The 20,580-nt window shown below is 33.5% G+C and overlaps 1 non-coding gene across 1 annotated transcript; it reads right to left on the bottom strand.

Moving 5' to 3' along the window:
- Positions 1 to 1,848: 1,848 nt before the first annotated feature.
- LOC139903477 (small nucleolar RNA R71) lies at positions 1,849 to 1,955 on the bottom strand. The gene has a single exon (XR_011778294.1). It is a non-coding gene; the product is annotated as a small nucleolar RNA R71 (small nucleolar RNA).
- Between the last annotated feature and the right edge of the window lie 18,625 nt (positions 1,956 to 20,580).

Genomic DNA, 20,580 nt, shown 5'->3' with positions numbered 1-20,580 from the left:
TTTGTATTTATAATAAGTGTTAAAAATAAAAAATAAAATATATAAAAAAAACAGTTATATTTTTAAGATTTTGTTTATAATAGTATTTTTACTTTAAGTTTTTAGAATACAAGTTTATTTTTATTTTATAAAATTTAGCTATCTATTATTTTATAAAATTTAAATTAAATAAAAAAAGGTTTGAAATCAAAATAATTAATAAAATTATTAAACGGGTCGAACCTGTTCCAAGCCCAAAACTGATCTGGACTTCCTTCCCATGCAACCGCATGATCCAGAAGCTTAAATCTTATGCGACCGCATGAGGTACACTGACACGCCAGAATCCTTAAACTCATTAATTACGCTAGGGTTTTTATTATAATTATAATTATTTAATCTAATTAGGGTTCTTAATTTAATTAATATATTTATATCTTTAGTGTAATTATAATTTGTAATATTAAGTTTTAATATTATTATTAAATATTTAGATTAATACTTTTATTAAATATTTAACTTATATTAAAATTATAATATAAATATATTTATTTTTATAACTTTGATTTTATTTTTATATTTTGTATCTTTTTATTCGTTTAAATTCGTAATTTGTGTATTTATCATTCGTAGCTAGTTTTAAATTAGTTTTTGCTGTAGTTATTTTTATACTTCTAGATTTTTAGGTTTTGCCGTAAAATCCTTTAAGTGCTTCTTCTTTAGATTTAGAAATTAGGCGCTTTAGAATTTTGTGACGTTGTTTATATATTTTAGTGCCTAAATTAAGTATTGTTGTTTTCTGATTAGAATTGCATTTAAGTTTTAATACCTTTAGACGCAACTTTTTAGATTTAGTTTTATTTTCGACGTTTTTCTTTCTTATTTTTATTTTTTGACGTTTTTCGACACGTTTCTTTCTCGTTTTCATTTCTACGCTCTAGTTTTTAGGACATAGATTTTTATTTCAAAATTTCGACGAAAAATTATAAAAAGCGATTAAATTGATAGACATCCAAAATTTTCTGGTTCATAGTAATAGTTGGATTTGTTAGTGGCGAGTTGTGGGCTTCCGATTTAAAGGGTCCTAGCTACCTGCTGCATCTATTGGGTATTCGAAATGTGGGCAAAATCATAAAAGTCTATTAATTTGGTAACTTATATAATTTTTATTTTTATAACTAATAGGATATTCAGTGAATCCACAGAGCAAAACGTTCACCACCTTTTATACGTTCACCACCTGTAACTCGATCAAGACATCTAGCCAATATTATCGCCGTTGATTCTTCTTTAGAATCATCATCTAGTAGAACAAGTACTCCAATTCAAATTTCCGATAATCCATTTTTTGAACCCGACATCACAATTGAGAACCCGGAGGATATTCAAGGACAATTCCAAGATCCTGAACCACTAATCATTCCTCCTGAACTACAAACCATTAAATCAGAATCTTCTAGTGATTCGGATTCAACAATTTCAAATATGGAAATAACGGAACCTCTAAGTATGGAAGATCGAATGAGAGCTACACGCACTGGCCAAGGACATGCCATTACGCGACCAGACATTAATGCGCCAGATTATGAAATCAAAGGACAAATCCTACACAAGGTAACTAATCAATGCCAATATAGTGGTACGCCAAAAGAAGATCCAAACGAACATCTTTGAACCTTTAATAGGATCTGTACTCTATTCAAACTCAGAGAAGTTGAGGATAAACAGATCTATCTCATGTTATTTCCCTGGACTTTAAAGGGAGAAGCCAAAGATTGGTTAGAATCGTTACCTGAAGGGGCGATTGACACATGGGATGTCTTAGTTGAAAAATTTCTTAAAAGATTCTTTCCGGCATCTAAAGCCGTGAGACTTCAAGGAGAAATTGTTACGTTCGCGCAAAAGCCAAATGAAACATTATATGAGGCGTGGACAAGATTCAGAAAGTTGTTGAGAGGATGTCCTCAGCACGGTTTAGACACTTATCAAATAGTACAAATATTCTACCAAGGTGTCGACGTTGCTACACGAAAAGACATCGACACAGCAGCTGGTGGTTCCATTATGAAGAAAACTACAACCGAAGCTCACAAAATCATTGATAACACAGCATCCTACTCACATGAGTGGCACCAAGAAAAAGATATTTTTCGTTCTTCTAAAGCGGCTAGAGCCGATTCTAGCCATGACCTTGATTCCGTTTCCGCAAAAATAGATGCTTTCGAGAGATGAATGGAAAAGATGACTAAAGATATTCACGCAATACGAATCAGTTGTGATCAATGCGGTGGACCACACTTAACGAAAGATTGTCACATTGAACAAACCATGGAACAACGTGAGAATGTTTCCTACATGAACCAAAGGCCGGGAAATAATTATCAAAATAATTATCAACCGACAAGGCCAAACTTCAATCGAAATCAAAACATTCTTTACAATCCAAATGGACCCAACAATAACTCGTATAACCAACAAGGTCCGAATAACCAACCAACTCAAAACAACACTTTCAATCAACAAAGACCGAGCTTGTATAAACCATCACAATAAATCGAAGAGAAAAAGCCAAATTTGGAAGAAATGATGGCAAAGCTAATGGAATCTCAAACACAATTTATTACATCTCAAACCCAAACAAATGAGAGGTTTGATCAGTCATTAAGAACTCAACAAGTTTCCATTCTGAATCTAGAAAAACACATAGGTACTCTTGCTAGCTTGATGAGTGAGAGGGAACAAGGAAAGCTACCGAGTAATACTGAAGTAAATCCTCGAAATGAAAACGTTAATATGGTGTCAACAAATTCTGAAAAACCAGCACCAGAAGATGGGAAGATTTTAGATGTGAGTAACAATGAAGAAGTTACAACACCACCACCACCCGAGTATGTAAAGCCAGTGGTGGCACCATACGGACCACCCATCCCGTTTCCAAGAAAAGGAGTTGAGTATGAGCAAGTAATAGGTAATAAAGTTTGTGATACCTTTGGAAAGAAGAAGAAGAAGAATAAGAAAGTGCAAGAAACTAAAACCGTAATAGTAAACCAGATGAAGACAGTTCCACCAAAACCTCTACCCAGGTTGGGTGATCCGGGTGAATTTATTGTTCCTTATCTACTTAGTGATTGTGTCATGTATGATGCACTAGCAGATTTAGATGCGAGTGTGAGTGTTATGCCTCTTTCATTATATAAGAGATTAGGATTAGGTGAGTTAAGTCCAACAGAAATGAGTGTTCGACTCTTTGATCAAACCATTAGGCACCCAGTTGGAATTGTTGACAACCTACCCGTTCAAGTAGGTAATTTAACCTCTCTAGTCGAATTTATTGTCATTGACATAGAAGAGGACTCAAACATTCCTCTAATTTTAGGCCGACCATTCTTAGCGTCCACAGGAGCGTTATTTGATGTAACAAAGGGTAGAATGACACTTAGTGATGGTGACAAATCGGTCACCTTTGTGATTCGAAAGTCTAAATCTCCACCAACCAAAACCGTTGAACCAATAAAAATGATTGATGAGAAGCATATTGTTTTACCAACTCCAACGGTAGTGCTTAACAATAATAAAATGCCTAAGTTTGGGGAAGATGAAGTAACACCTAATGATGACTTGATAACAAAGAACCCCGTTGTTGATACGAAATTAAATGACCCCGTTATTAACAGTTCAATGAAGAAACTTATTAAACAAATTCGCGATGCTGGAACCAAGGGGAACTTTAAGTTATGTAAACGGTTAGTATCCAATCTATCGCTTAAAGAAAAGGCGAAACTAGTTGAATTTGTGGATATTACACAGGAATCCGACCAATGGCTTAAAGGAAAAGTCACAGATACGCAAGTTGATTATGGTCCAAAAGAAATTGACGATGAAGTTAATCACAATTTCGACAGCACAGCTACCTAAGTGTGGGGAGATTCAGATGTTCTAAAAAGAAAATGCTATCTAGAGTTAGTTGTTCTGTTCTCGTGTAGTTTCGAGAATGGAATTCGATTGGTCTTTTCCACTAGCAGACACTAAAGAACTAGTTTTCTCCCCCCATTCTGAATTTTTTTGTTTTGTAGATTTTGTATGAAATTAATACGTTTTTTAAATTTATGTTTTGTGTGAATTTAAAAACAAAAATTTGATTTATTTCATTAAGTTTAAAAAATGATTTCTAAAATTCGTTGTAAGTTAAAGACTAGGTCATGGAACCGAAATTGCTTTACCCGAAGGCGGGACGAAAAATTTTATTATCATTATTTTAATATTATTGATCTAAAGTATGCCAAAAAATATTATATGAACGTGGGGTTATATACCAAACTTCAAAAATATGTATATATATGTTTGTATTTTATGTTATATACAAAACAGGGTAAAACAGCGCACTTTCAAAGACTGACATTAAGTTCAGCAAAAGCTATTAATTTTGATGATAAGAAGCAAAACAAATGTGAAATAACAAATGACAGAATGAGCAAATGATGTGCACCATTTATCATTCGAACAAACAATATGTTTGCAAACTCGGTATTTTTAATCATTTTTCTACGCTAATCACCCTCATGAATTTAAATTTTTACTGATTTCTTGCAAATGAGGGCATTGCTAGATCTCAAGTGTGGGGAAGGGTTATAAATTCTCTCGTATTTACACTTGGTTTAATTGCCAAGTTTTGTGAAAATTTGTAAAATTTTTAATTAAATGAACTCAAAATCATGTTTATACATATTTATGAACGATAAAACTAGGTATTAATGCCGAAATTATTGTTACCTCGGAGAGAACATAAATGGAGAAACAACTCAAAACGCTTGAATTCATTTAAAATGGAATAAAGGAGAATAAAAAGGTAAAGAAAAAGCCAAGTGTAGGAAGAATTTACCAAGTTCTTTAAAACATATATCACATATTTTGTACAAGATTATTGCAGGTACTTTTGCTTTGGACAAAACTAATCAGTTTTACCCGATTTACTGTAATATATTTGAAAGAAATATGGATCTACACGATGAATCAATTCCATCATTAAAAGGAAGTAAAGTCTTCCGAAAAAGACACGCGCTTCTTGATTTAGGTAAGGAAGTTGTTGTCCAGACCAGCTGTAGGTTGACGAAAAATCTAGAAAAGTCATCTCTAAAATCAACAGGAAATCCACAGACCTTAGCATCAAACAGGGTCGCCATGTGGTCAGACTTATCCTAACCATGAGAGGATCTGTCTCATAAAATGGGGAGGGCGCCGTGCAAATTAGCTTGATAAGACAAATAAATCAGACCCCCAGAAAGGATAATCTCCTTAAAGATTAAAAATCAGCATTTAAGCCTGATTTTACTCAATCCTTGAGATTGACCTTAAAGATTGAGAATTACAAACTCATGGAATTCGATGATATCTAAACTCGAGCTTGAACGAGAAAATATTTTGATCAAAATTAAAACCGATTTGTTTTCTAAAAATCTATTTTCAATGCTTTCATTACCATTAAACGTAAAATCCTAGGAATTCAACAGAATTCATTAGGTCACCTGAACCAAATCGGGTGTCAACCGTAAGAACGGTGGTTGCATAGCATGGTCGGAAACAGGACCTTGTGCCAGACCGAAAAATTATAGGGTGATCTTTACTATTTCTCCTACAAAGGATAGTAATTGCATCCGACACGTTGTGGACCATGATTAACTGCATGTCATTAGACATTGCCTTAACAGTTTCTTGTTCATCGCTTTCCTTTACAACCGGACTGTCGTTTACCGAAAGGTAATATACGGGACAAGTAAACTGGACGTGTGCTTTCCTAATACAAGGTTAGCAAGTGGGTGACACAAAACCATAATTTTTGAGCTAAAATTTTCAAATCTGAAACCCATAAAACCCACAAAAACATTTTGCAAATACCGGTGAAGGGTTATTCCGAAAAACTTATCTAGGGTAAAAGCTAGAATGAATTTTCAAAAGATCAAATGTTTTCATAAAGATCCAATTTCCTTAAAGGATCTAAATTTTCATAGTCATGTGGGACTGTAAACCACATCGTTACTATCATTGTTTATACCGCCGTATCAAAATCACTGATGTATAAAGTGTGAGAATAAAAAAGTGATTCGAGTGAAGTGTGATTTTATTTCAAGTTCTGTATTGCTTGAGGACAAGCAACATTCAAGTGTGGGGATATTTGATAGTGCTCCAAATGAACATATATTTAGTCGCAATATCATCCCAATATGTAAAGTTTTTAGTTGCAATTGTTCTAATTCCAAGTAATATTCATTTATATAAATAATACGAAGACTGAAGATGCAAATGAAGATTTGAAGATGCAAATGACCAAAAAGCTCAAATGTACAAGATACAATCCAAGTGGTTCAATTTATTGATGAGAAATGTCTAAAAATTACAAGAGTACAAGTCGCGGAACGCAAAGTACAAGATATCTAAGCACACAAAAAGACGTTCGAAAATCCGGAACCGAGACATAAACCAAGCATCAACGCGCGAGACAACGGACCTAAAATTAAGAGTCAACCATGCACAAGAATATAATATAATATATATATATATAATTATATAAAATTATATATATTATATTATATATTAAATAAATAACAGCCGCCCACGTTTTTAGTGCATTTTGAGCTGATCCAGCTGGCCATGCGATCGCATGGCCAGGATGCCTAAATTCCATGCGATCGCATGGTGCCCTTTAGCAGGCCAAGTCCTATAAATTGGCCAGTTTTCTGCGAATTATGTACACCATTTTTTCTTTCTTCCTCTGTAAAATTAATATTTATATTATAATTTTAATATAAGTTAATTTTAATAATTAAGTTATGGTTTAGTTGAGTTATTTTAAGAAATGTTTTACGGGTTTTAAGTCAAAACTCTGTCCGGGTAACGCTACGCGATTAATCACCACTGTAAGCTATGTTCTTCCTTTTTAAATTAATGTCTCGTAACTAAGTTATTATTATGCTTATTTGAGCCGAAGTAATTGTGATGTTAGACTAAATATTAAGATGGGGTTATTGGATTTTGTACCATAATTCGGGTTTGGACAAAAGACCGACACTTGTGGACATTGGACTATGGACTATTAATAGACGGGGGGTATTGTCTAATTGAATGACAACTCATTGGAACCTGTCGAACCTATCTTCAAATTAGTTAATCTAATAATTATTAAATTGATTACGAATGTCCTATTTAATGACGTTTATACGACATCGTTTACAATCATTTAATTAATCAATTGGATTGGGTAATTGATTATTCATTATGGCCAAGTGAATAAATTAATGTATCATGGACTAATTAAAACAGGGGTGGATTACATACAAGGATAACCTGGTGTAATTATTAACAAAGTATTAAAACCTTGTTACAGTTCGAATCCCTAATTAGTTGGAATATTTGACTTCGAGAATAAGGTTAATTTGACGAGCATTTTATAATTATGACCGATGGACTATTACGGGAAAAAACCAGATATGTTTCAAATAAATCCAGGACAAAGGACAATTAACCCAGAGTAATAAATTAAAATCAAAACGTCAAGCATCATGATTACGAAAGTTTAAATAAGCATAATTCTTTTATTGTATTTTTTATCGTACTTTTATTTACTGTCGTTTTATTTATCGTCATTTATTTTTACGCTTTATTTGTATTTTTAATTATTGTACGCACTTTAATTATTGTCATTTATCCTTTCGCTTAAAAATATAAAATTGACAAACCAGTCATTAAACGGTAAAATCCCCTTTTATAATAATAATATTACTATATATAATTATTTATATTTGTATAAATATAGTTGTGAAAAATATAGTACGTAATCACTAGCTCCCTGTGGAACGAACCGGACTTACTAAAAACTACACTACTCTATGATTAGGTATACTGCCTATAGTGTTGCAGCAAGGTTTAGGTATATCCCATTCTATAAATAATTAAAACTTGTGTAAATTGTACCGTATTTCGTAATAAATAATAATAGTATTTCGTACACCACCGCTGCACACATCAAAGTCCAATCGGGGAATTTCGTTTACATCGGGGACTTCGTCAAGGGGACCCGATCAGTCGTTTTTTATTCCTAATTATCATGGAAGGTTTACACATTTTATTGAAAGAAAAGGTGGAAGCAGGTTTGATACACGGGGTGAAAGTGGGAAGCTCAAATGTTAATATTTCACACCATTTTTATGCGGATGATGCAATCATTATTTTGGAGTGGAATAGAGAAAGCTTGTCAAATACTGTATCGACTCTTAATGAATTTTACAACTTGTCAGGTCTTAAAATTAATGTGACCAAATCACATCTTTATGGCATAGGGGTTGATGACTATCAAGTTGACGCATGTGTTCATGAAATGGGTTGCTCGAAAGGTATGTTCCCGTTTACTTATTTGGGTTTACCTATTGGTGTTAACATGAATACAATTGCGAATTGGAAACCTTTAGTAGATCGGTTTTACAAAAAGTTGTCGGATTGGAATGCAAAACTTTTGTCGATTGGTGGTAGGTTAACACTTGTAAAAGCGGTGTTGGGAAGCTTAGGTGTTTACTACTTATCAATGTTTAAATGTCTGGAGACGGTGCTAGATAAATTGGAAAGTTTAAGAGCCGGTTTCTTTTGAGGTACTACCGAAAATGATAAATAAAAAATGCATTGGGTTTCTTGGGAACAAGTGTTAGGTTCTCTTGACAAAGGGGGCTTGAATGTTGGTAGTCTACGTTCTTATAATTATGGCCTTTTATTCAAATGGTTATGGAGGTATATAACTCTCCTAGTTCGATGTGGGCATTGGTTTTGAAAGCATTGTATGGAACAAAAGCACAATCTCATGTAAAGGTGTGTGGTACAATATTATTAATACTTTCAATAAAGTTAAAGAAAAAAGTCTTTTACCGAATAATGTTTTAAGAGCAAAAGTTGGTAATGGGAGTTCTATACTTTTTTGGAAGGATATTTGGCTTGGTAATGGTACATTAAAAGAAAAGTTTGGAAGATTATTTCATTTGGATTCAGACGAAAACTGCACGCTTGCGGATCGCCTTGGACCCGAGGGGTGGAGATGGGTTTAGAGACGCACACTTGGCGCTAGGAATACAGTGTTACTTAATGAAATGCTAGCGAGTATCGGTCAGGATGCCATCTCAGATTCGATCGACACATGGCAATGGGTTCTCGAGGATGTTATGGAGTACACTGTCCATGACACTAGAATGTTTCTGGATGATGGCATGTTACCTTCGAATCAGGTTGTTACTAGATGGTTAAAATGCATTCCTAGTAATATTGTAGATATTGGCTGCGTATCTTGTTCATGGGGGATAGAAATGTCTCACCATGTTTTATTTGGGTGTGATCTCGCCTTAGATATTTGGCTTAAATGCAGGTTATGGTGTAACATTCAATTGCTGATTTTTTCGAATTGGTCAGAGTTTGTGGGATGGTTCGATGGGTGGATGGAAAATGAAGTCACGAAGAACAAGTTGTACTCAATCGTTGCGGCCTTGCTTTGGAGTCTTTGGAGGTTCAGAAATAGTGTTGTTTTCCCCGGTGACACTTTGAAGAAAGATTGTTTGTTTGATTCCATTTGTAGTATTGCTTTTTTGCGGGTTTCTAGTAGATAAAAATGTAATTTATCTTGGAACGATTGGCTTGTAAAGCCTTTGTAATGTTGTTGCTTTTTGGCCCTCTAGCTGCTTGCTAGAGGGTTATTTGTTTAATAAAATTTTGATGTTCAAAAAAAAAAAAAAAAAAAAAAGAGAAATAACGGATTACACTTTTTAACAATTGAAAAATGTAACCATTATTACATATATCAGATAAAATCTCCTGTGTACTAAAAGGGTCCTCTCCAATACTCAAGTTTCATAGTCCCATTCGAGAATTCCAAAACAACTGCTACACACCGATGTGGTCCATCTTTGAGTGTAAGGTTCATCGTCGTGTATGCACCAACTGGAATGGTACCATAAGCAGCGCCATCCACGTGGTCCAACACTATATGAGTTTTTGCTATTTCATTGTGATAGTGCTCCAAATGAACATATATTTGGTATCAATATCCTTCCAATATGTAAAGCTTTTAGTTACTATTGTTCTATTTTTTTATAATAATCGCTTAAATAAATAAGTGCGAAGACAAAAGAAGAAAACGACGATTTGAAGACGCAAACAACCAAAAAGCTAAAAAGTACAAAGTACAATCCAAGTGGTTCAAATTATTGATGAGAAACGTCTAGAAATTACAAGAGTACAAGCCGCAAAATGCAAAGTACAAGATATTAAATTATACGAAAAGGCGTTCGAAAATCCGGAACCGAGACATGAACCAACTATCAACGTGCGACTCAACGGAGCTAAAATTACAAGTCAACTATGCACAAGAATATAATATTATATATAATTAATTATATATATATTATATATTATTTTAATCAAAGCAGCCCACGTTTAATTCATTTGGTGAGCTGGAATCCGAAGCTCCGCACTCGCGGAGCTGTGAAGCACAAAACCTCCGCACTCGCGGAGCTGTACAGTTCAAAGTGGACCTATAAAAGGCCGCGCATTCTGATCGATTTCCATATACCTTTTCTACTTCAATCTCTCAATCTATATTTATATTTATAATTTAAATTTTAATATTTAAGTTAATAATAATAATAAGGTTATTTTAGCGAATGTTTTAAGGTTTGTAAGTCAAAATTCTGTCCGTGTAACACTACGCGATTAATACTCATTGTAAGTTATGTTCTTCCTTTTTAAATTAATGTCTCGTAACTAAGTTATTAGTATGCTTATTTGAGCCAAAGTAATCGTGATGTTGGGCTAAAATATTAAGACGGGGTTATTGGATTTTGTACCATAATTTGGGTTTGGACAAAAGACCGACACTTGTGAACATTGGACTATTAACTATTAATAGGTGGGGGGTATTGTCTAATTGAATGACAATTCATTGGAACCTGTCGAACCTATCTTCAAATTAGTTAATCTAATAATTATTAAAATGATTATGTATGTCCTATTTAGTGACGTTTATACGACATCTTTTACGATCATTTAATTAATTATTCGAGTTGGGTAATAGATTATTCATTCTGATCAAGTGGGTAAATTAATATTCATATCTCATTAAAACATGGGTGGATTACAAACAAGGATAATTGGTGTAATTATTAAAAAAGTATTAAAACCTTGGATTATATTCAGTCGATAACCTGGTGTAATCATTAAACAAAGTATTAAAACCTTGTTACAGTTCGATTCCCTAATTAGTTGGAATATTTGACTTCGGGAATAAGGTTAATTTGACGAGCATTTTATAATTATGACCGATGGACTATTATGGACAAAAACCAGATAGGTATTAAATAAATCCAAGACAAAGGACAATTAACCCAGATAAATAAATTAAAATCAAAACGTCAAACATCATGATTATGGAAGTTTAAATAAGCATAATACTTTTATTTCATATTTCATCGTACCTTTGTTTACTGTCATTTTAATTACTGCAATTTACTTTATCACAATTTAAATTCTGTCATTTATATTATCGTCATTTATCTTTACGCTTTATTTAAAATCGATAAATCGGTCATTAAACGGTAAAAACCCCCTATTATATATTATTATTACTATATATATATATATATATATATATATATATATATATATATATATATATATATATATATATATATATATATATATATATATATAGTTGTTAAAAATATAGCGTTAAACTTAACTAGCTCCCTGTGGAACGAACCGGACTTACTAAAAACTATACTACTCTACGATTAGTTACACTGCCTATAGTGTTGTAGCAAGGTTTAGGTATATCTCATCTATATAAATAAATAAAACTTGTATCATATTTCGCCGTATTTCATATTAAAAATAATACTATTTCGTACTAAACCTCGCACACATCAAGTTTTTGGCGCCGCTGCCGGGGAAGCGAAAACGAAACGCTATATTCTAAAAAAAAATAGTTTTTAAGCTATTTTTGTAAAAATATATAAGTTTTAATATAAATATAAAAAAAGAGAAATATATATCTATTTAGGTGTTTTAATTAAAAACTTTATTTTTTTAGAATTATAAAAATCTAATAAGTAATCGTTAAAATATAAGTTTTATATAAGTTATATTTTATAAAAACTAAAAACAGAAAATATAAATTAAAAGTAAAAAAGTAAAAAAAAAGAAGTAAAAAAAAATTTAAATCTAAACCTCTCGAACGAATTTGAGCCTGCTACTCATTTGAATCTACATCCTCCGCACTCGCGGAGTTTTTGGGCAGAAGACATACGCACTCGCGGAGCCGTCTGACATCTGCGACCTGGTACTCATTTATTACGGGATTAGGGTAATTTTATTAATTATTAATTAAATTAGTTAGGGTTTAATTTTAATATTAATTAGTTTAATTAGTTTTAATTTATATTTAGTAATTTTAAGTATTATTAGTTTTAATAATTTTAAAAATTAATACTTTTATAACAAAATAATATAAAAATAATATTTTTATAAAAATTGTATTTTTATAACTTTAAGTTTTATTTTTATATTTCGTATCTTTTTAATCGTTTAATTCATAATTTGTATATTTATCGTTCGTACTTAGTTTTAAATTTAGTATTTGCCGTAGTTACTTTATTTCTAGATTTTTTAGGCTTTGCCGTAAAATCCCTTAAGTGCTTTTTCTTTAGATTAAGATTTAGGCGCTTTAGAATTCTACGACGTCGCTTATCGCTTTAGTATTTAATAAATTTTAGTGCCTAATTAAGTTAGTGCCGTTTTGGATATAGAAATCCTTTAAGTTTTAATTCCTTTAGACGCAACTTTTAATATTTAGTTTTTAGACTTTTAAGTTTCGACGCTGCATTTTATTATTTTTCGACGATTATTTTTCGACCTTTTATTTTTCAACGTTTTTCGACGCACTCTTTTTCTTTCTTATTTCTCGACGCTCTAGTTTTTAGGACACAGATTTTATCTTCAAAATTTCGACGAAAAATTATTTTAAGCGGTTAAATTGATAGACATCCAAAATTTTCTGGTTCGTAGTAATTGCTGGATTTGTTAGTGGCGAGTTGTGGGCTTCCGATTTAAAGTGTCCTGGCTACCTGCTGCATCTATTGGCTATTCGAAACGTGGGCAAAATCAGAAAAGTTTATTAATTTGATAACTTATATAATTTTTATCTTTATAACTAATAGGATATTCAGTGAATACACCGAGCAAAACGTTCACAACCTTTCATACGTTCACCACCTGTAACTCGATCAAGACATCTAGCCAATATTGTCGCCGTTGATTTTTCTTTAGAATCATCATCAAGTCGACCAAGTATTCCAATTCAAATTTCCGATAATTCATTTTTTGAACCCGACCTCACAATTGAGAACCCGAAGGATATTCAAGGACAATTCCAAGATATTGAACCAATAATCATTCCTCCTGAACCAAAAATCGTTAAATCAGAATCTTATAGTTATTCGTATTCAACAAATTCAATTATGGAAGTAACGGAACCTCTAAGTATGGAAGACCGAATGAGAGCCACACGCACGGGCCAAGGTCACGCCATTATTAAGCCAGACATTAATGCGCCAGATTATGAAATCAAAGGACAAATCCTACACATGGTAATTAATTAATGCCAATATAGTGGTACGCCAAAAGAAGATCCAAATGAACATCTTTGAACCTTTAATAGGATCTGTACTCTATTTAAAATCCGAGAAATTGAGGATGAACAGATCTATCTCATGTTGTTTCCCTGGACTTTAAAGGGAGAAGCCAAAGATTGGTTAGAATCGTTACCTGAAGGGGCGATTGACACATGGGATGTTTTAGTTGAGAAATTTCTTAAAAGATTCTTTCCGGCATCTAAAGCCGTGAGACTTCAAGGAAAAATTGTTACGTTCACACAAAAGCAAAATGAAACATTATATGAGGTGTGGACAAGATTTGGAAAGTTGTTGAGAGGATGTCCTCAACATGGTTTAGACACTTATCAAATAGTACAAATATTCTACCAAGGATGCTACATTACTATACGAAAAGACATCGACATAGCAGCTGGTGGTTCCATTATGAAGAAAATCGCAACTGAAGCTTACAAAATTATTAATAACACAGCCTCCCACTCACTTGAGTGGCACCAAGAAAAAGACATCATTAGATCATCTAAAGCGGCTAGAGCCGATTCTAGCCATGACTTTGATTCCGTTTCCGCAAAAATAGATGCTTTTGAAAGACGAATGGAAAAGATGACTAAAGATATTCACGCAATACGAATCAGTTGTGAGCAATGCGGTGGACCACACTTAACGAAAGATTGTCGCATTGAGCAAACGATGGAACAACATGAGAATGTTTCCTACATGAACCAAAGGCCGGGAAATAATTATCAAAATAATTATCAACTGCCAAGGCCAAACTTCAATCGAAATCAAAACATTCTTTACAATCCAGATGGACCCAACAACAACTCGTACAACCAACAAGGTCCAAATAACCAACCAACTCAAAATAACACTTTCAATCAACAAAGACCTAGCTTGTATAAACTACCACAACAAACCGAAGAGAAAAAGCCAAATCTGGAAGAAATGATGCAAAGCTAATGCAATCTCAAACACAATTTATCACATCTCAAACCCAAAGAATGAGAGGTTTGATCAGTCATTAAGAACTCAACAAGCTTCCATTCTGAATCTAGAAAAATATGTAGGTACTCTTGTTAGCATGATGAGTGAGAGGGAACAAGGAAAGCTACCGAGTAATACTGAAGTAAATCCTCGGAATGAGAATGTTAATATGGTGTCAACAAATTCTGAAAAACCATCAGTTTTATTGTAGGTACTTTTGCTTTGGACTAAACTAATCAGTTTTACCCGATTCACTGTAATATATTTGAAAGAAAGATGGATCTACACGATGAATCAATTCCATCATTAAAAGGAAGTAATGTCTTCCGAAAAAGACACGCGTTTTTTGATTTAGGTCAGGAAGTTGTCGTCCAGACTAGCTGTAGGTTGACAAAAAATCTAGAAAAGTCATCTCTAAAATCAGCAAGAAATCCACGGACCTCAGCATCAAACAGGGTCGCCAAGTGGTCAGACTTATCCTAACCATGAGAGGATCTGTCTCGTAAAATGGGGAGGGCACCGTGCAAATTAGCCTGATAAGACTAATGAATCAAACCCCCAGAAAGGATAATCTCCTTAAAGATTAAAAATCAGCTTTTAAGACTGATATTACTCAATCCTTGAGATTGACTTTAAAGATTGAGAATTACAAACTCATGGAATTCGATGATATCTAAACTCGAGTTTGAACGAGAAAATATTTTGATCAAATTAAAATCGATTTGTTTTTTGAAAACCCATTTTCAATGCGTTCATTACCATTGAACGTAAAATCCTAAAAATTCACCGGAATTCATTAGGTCACCTGCACCAAATCGGGTGTCAACTGTAAGAACGGTGGTTGCATAACATGATCGAAGACAAGACCTTGTGCCAGACCGAAAAATTATAGGGTGATCTTTACTATTGCTCCTATAAATGATAGTAATTGCATCCGACACGTTTTTGACCATGATCATCTGCATGTCATTATACATTGCCTTAACAGTTGCTTGTTCATCGCTTTCCTTTACAACCGGACGGTAGTTTACCGAAAGGTAATATACGGAGCAAGTAACCTGGACGTGTTGCTTTCCCAATACAAGGTTAGCAAGTGGGTGACACAAAATCACAAGTTTTGAGCTAAAATTTTCAAATCTGAAACCCACAAAAACAATTTGTAAACACCGATGAAGGGTTATTCTGGAAAACTTATCTAGGGTAAAAGCTAGATTGAATTTTCAAAAAAATCAAATGTTTTCATAAAGATCCAATTTCCTTAAAGGATCTAAATTTTTATAGTCATGTGGGACTGTAAACCACATCGTTACTATCATTGTTTATACCGCCGTATCAAAATCACTGATGTATAAAGTGTGAGAATAAAAAAAAGTGATTCGAGTGAAGTGTGATTTTATTTCAAGTTCTATATTGCTTGAGGACAAGCAACGCTCAAGTGTGGGGATATTTGATAGTGCTCCAAATGAACATATATTTAGTATCAATATCCTTCCAATATGTAAAGCTTTTAGTTACTATTGTTCTATTTTTATGTAATAATTATTTAAATAAATAAGTGCGAAGACAAAAGAAGAAAACGACGATTTGAAGACGCAAACGATCAAAAAGCTAAAAAGTACAAAGTACAATCCAAGTGGTTCAAATTATTGATGAGAAACGTCTAGAAATTACAAGAGTACAAGCCGCAAAATGCAAAGTACAAGATATTAAATTATACGAAAAGGCGTTCGAAAATCTGGAACCGAGACATGAACCAACTATCAACGTGCGACTCAACGGAGCTAAAATTACAAGTCAACTATGCACAAGAATATAATATTATATATAATTAATTATATATATTATATATTATTTTAATCAAAGCAGCCCACGTTTAATTCATTTGGTGAGCTGGAATCCGAAGCTCCGCACTCGCGGAGCTGTGAAGCACAAAACCTCCTCACTCGCGGAGCTGTACAGTTCAAAGTGGGCCTATAAAAGGCCGCGCATTCTGATCGATTTCCATATACCTTTTCTACTTCAATCTCTCAATCTATATTTATATGTATAATTTTAATTTTAATATTTAAGTTAATAATAATAATAAGGTTATTTTAGCGAATGTTTTAAGGTTTGTAAGTCGAAATTCTGTCCGTGTAACACTACGCGATTAATACCCATTGTAAGTTATGTTCTTCCTTTTTAAATTAATGTCTCGTAACTAAGTTATTATTATGCTTATTTGAGCCAAAGTAATCGTGATGTTGGGCTAAAATATAAGACGGGGTTATTGGATTTTGTACCATAATTAGGGTTTGGACAAAAGATCGACACTTGTGAACATTGGACTATTGACTATTAATAGGTGGGGGTTATTGTCTAATTGAATGATAATTCATTGAAACCTGTCGAACCTATCTTCAAATTAGTTAATCTAATAATTATTAAAATGATTATGTATATCCTATTTAGTGACGTTTATACGACATCTTTTACGATCATTTAATTAATTATTCGGGTTGGGTAATTGATTATTCATTCTGATCAAGTGGGTAAATTAATATTCATATCTCATTAAAACAGGGGTGGATTACATACAAGGATAATTGGTGTAATTGTTAACAAAGTATTAAAACCTTGGATTATACGCAGTCGATAACCTGGTGTAATCATTAAACAAAGTATTAAAACCTTGTTACAGTTCGAATCCCTAATTAGTTGGAATATTTGACTTCGGGAATAAGGTTAATTTGACGAGCATTTTATAATTATGACCGATGGACTATTATGGACAAAAACCAGATAGGTATCAAATAAATCCAGGACAAAGGACAATTAACCCAGTTAAATAAATTAAAATCAAAACGTCAAACATCATGATTATGGAAGTTTAAATAAGCATAATACTTTTATTTCATATTTCATCGTACCTTTATTTACTGTCATTTTAATTACTGCAATTTACTTTATCGCAATTTAAATTTTGTCATTTATATTATCGTCATTTATCTTTACGCTTTATTTAAAATCGACAAACCGGTCATTAAACGGTAAAAACCCCCTATTATATATTATTATTACTATATATAATTATATATATATATAAATATAGTTGTTAAAAATATAGCGTTAAACTTAACTAGCTCCCTGTGGAACGAACCGGACTTACTAAAAACTACACTACTTTACGATTAGGTACACTGCCTATAGTGTTGTAGTAAGGTTTAGGTATATCCCATCTATATAAATATATAAAACTTGTATTATATTTCGCCGTATTTCATATTAAAAATAATACTATTTCGTACTACACCTCGCACACATCCCATTGTATGTTTCCACTGCAAACCTGGAAAGTTTAACAACCTCGGGTCATTGTTTGGATCTTCGATAGGGATATAACCGGAGTCGTCGAATATTTTGAAAGCCGTTGTAGGGGACAAGTCAAAGAAACTGGAGCTTAAAAAGATGATTAAGAGGATTGTGAACCAGCTAGTTTGATGATCTGAACCCATAATATGTATAAGAGAATGGGTTATGTGTAAGAGAATGTGGTTGTGATAATATCATAATATATATGCATGGAAGATGCTAGGAGATTTGCTTGAAATTTGTAGTTAAATATGAAATACGATGATGTAGTGAATTTTAAAAAACATGTGACGTATACAATGATGTAGTGAATTGCAAAAAAACATGTGACTTAAGAGTCGTGAAGAACTTAATATATGTAATTATGATTGTATTAGATCATATTGTAAAATTGAAATATGACAGTAATGTTGGTTTTATTTTTTGATAGAAAAATTGATATGGTTACTTTGTGAAAGATGTTATCCTACATAGGTGGGAGGAGAAAGTTGGAGGTAGGTGACTTGGTTATAAAAGGAGGGCTAAGTCTTCATTTCAAATTGCACCAATCAATACACTTTAAGTATTTGATTATTTCTTTCTTTCTTACCCTTGTTTGAGAGTTGTATTAGTTAAATATTTTGCAGAGTGTAGTTGGCTTAAGAGAGTCGTCTATATTATTGTAACAATTTGTGATATAGTGTATTTCTCTATTTGGGGGCCGGTGATTTTTCTCCTATTTTGGAGTTTCCACGTTAAATCTTGTGTTGTGTATTGTTCTTATTTCTTTACTATTATTGTTGGGCTGGGTGGTGGGAATTAGTGAGGCCGTAATTTTCCAACAACTGGTATCAGAGCGTCAGGTTTGACGGGGGTCTCGGCTATAGGAGTCGGAGTATGCTCTGTGGTTGTCACGGGAGTGGATCGTCCACATCAGAAACGAGTTCTATTGATCGTATAGGGTATCTGGTTAGACAATATTTTTTCTGATTCGTAGTAATACTTGGATTTGTTAGTGGCGAGTTGTGGATTTCCGATTTAAAGGGTCCTGGCTACCTGCTACATCTTTTAGCTATTCGAAACGTGAGCAAATCAAAGAAAGTGTTGTTTATAGGATACATATACGATGTCGAAGTTCAGTCCAATGAGGTTTGATGTAGAGAAATTTGATGGGAGGATCAATTTAGGCTTATGGCAGGTTCAAGTCAAGGATGTGTTGATTCAGTCTGGTTTACACAAGGCATTGAAGGGTAAACCTAACCTTGTTCCTGGCAGTGATTCTAGTAGTAAGTTCGATGAAGAAGAATGGGATGATATGGATTTGAGGGCAGCAAGTGCGATTCGTTTGTGTCTTGCAAAGAACGTGCTTGCAAATGTGCACGGGTTATCAACGGCAAAGGAGCTTTGGGTTAAACTAGAGCAGTTGTACCAGAGCAAGGGCATCTTAAATCGGTTGTGTCTTAAAGAACAATTTCATACTCTGCGTATGGATGGGGTTTCAAAGATTTCAGATCATCTAAGTATTCTTAAAGGTATTGTTTCAGAACTGGAGGCTATTGGAGTTAAAACGGATGATGAAGATAAAGCTTTGAGGTTGATATTATCTTTATCATCGTCCTATGAGCACATGAAACCTATTCTAATGTACGGGAAAGAAACGTTGAAGTTTGAAGATGTTACTAGCAAGCTCCTATCTGAGGAGAAAAGATTGGAAGGTAACGGAGTCTCGTCATCAGAAGCTACGGTACTGTTGTGTTCGGATAGGCAGAAGAGAAACTCTAGAAAGAATCTGACATGCTGGAAGTGCGGAAAGACTGGGCAAGTAAGGGTTAATTGTCCAGGTGGAGCTAATCCGACAAATGGCTCTAAGGACGCTAACATTGTCTCCGTTGTTACGGAGAGTGATGAATTCCTCTGAAGTCACACCATCCTCATGGTGTTTCCGCGCCACCATGGAAAGGGATGTTCGGTAGCGGTTCTACAATTACACATGGGCATTGGTTTGGCGTTGATGCAGGTTGTGTGGTGGAAACTGATGTTGTAGCTGATGAAACTTCCAGGGAAAGCCAAACAGAAAGTTTCACCATAACTGTTCAGCAGGTTATACAACATATGCCGAGGTGAAATGCTTGGAATGTGATTTCTAAGTGTGATACTCTTTATGGTGGGGTATGATAATTTTGTTTAGAGTTATGATTGTCTATTATGACAATGATTGTCGGGTCTTGACAATGTTCGGTAAAGATGCAAGTTTTGTCTCTTGGGAGACAATGTCATCGGCATGAAGATGAGGATCTTGAAGTTGTCGTCGAGGAAATATCTATATCGGTTATCCTTATAGTGTTGAAGTATGGTTATCTTTTTCTATAAAAAAGGTGGAGATTTGTTGGTTTTATTTTTTGATAGAAAAATTGATATGGTTACTTTGTGAAGGATGTTATCCCACATAGGTGGGAGGAGAAAGTTGGAGGTAGGTGACTTGGTTATAAAAGGAGGGCTAAGTCTTCATTCCAAATTGCACCAATCAATACACTTTAAGTATTTGATTATTTCTTTCTTTCTTACCCTTGTTTGTGAGTTGTATTAGTTAAATATT

The sequence above is a fragment of the Rutidosis leptorrhynchoides genome, chromosome 3 (genome assembly GCF_046630445.1).
Source record: "Rutidosis leptorrhynchoides isolate AG116_Rl617_1_P2 chromosome 3, CSIRO_AGI_Rlap_v1, whole genome shotgun sequence".
NCBI classification, from domain to species: domain Eukaryota; kingdom Viridiplantae; phylum Streptophyta; class Magnoliopsida; order Asterales; family Asteraceae; genus Rutidosis; species Rutidosis leptorrhynchoides.
The sequence above is the reverse complement of the archived record's forward strand: the minus strand, read 5'-3'. Positions and strand labels throughout refer to the sequence as shown.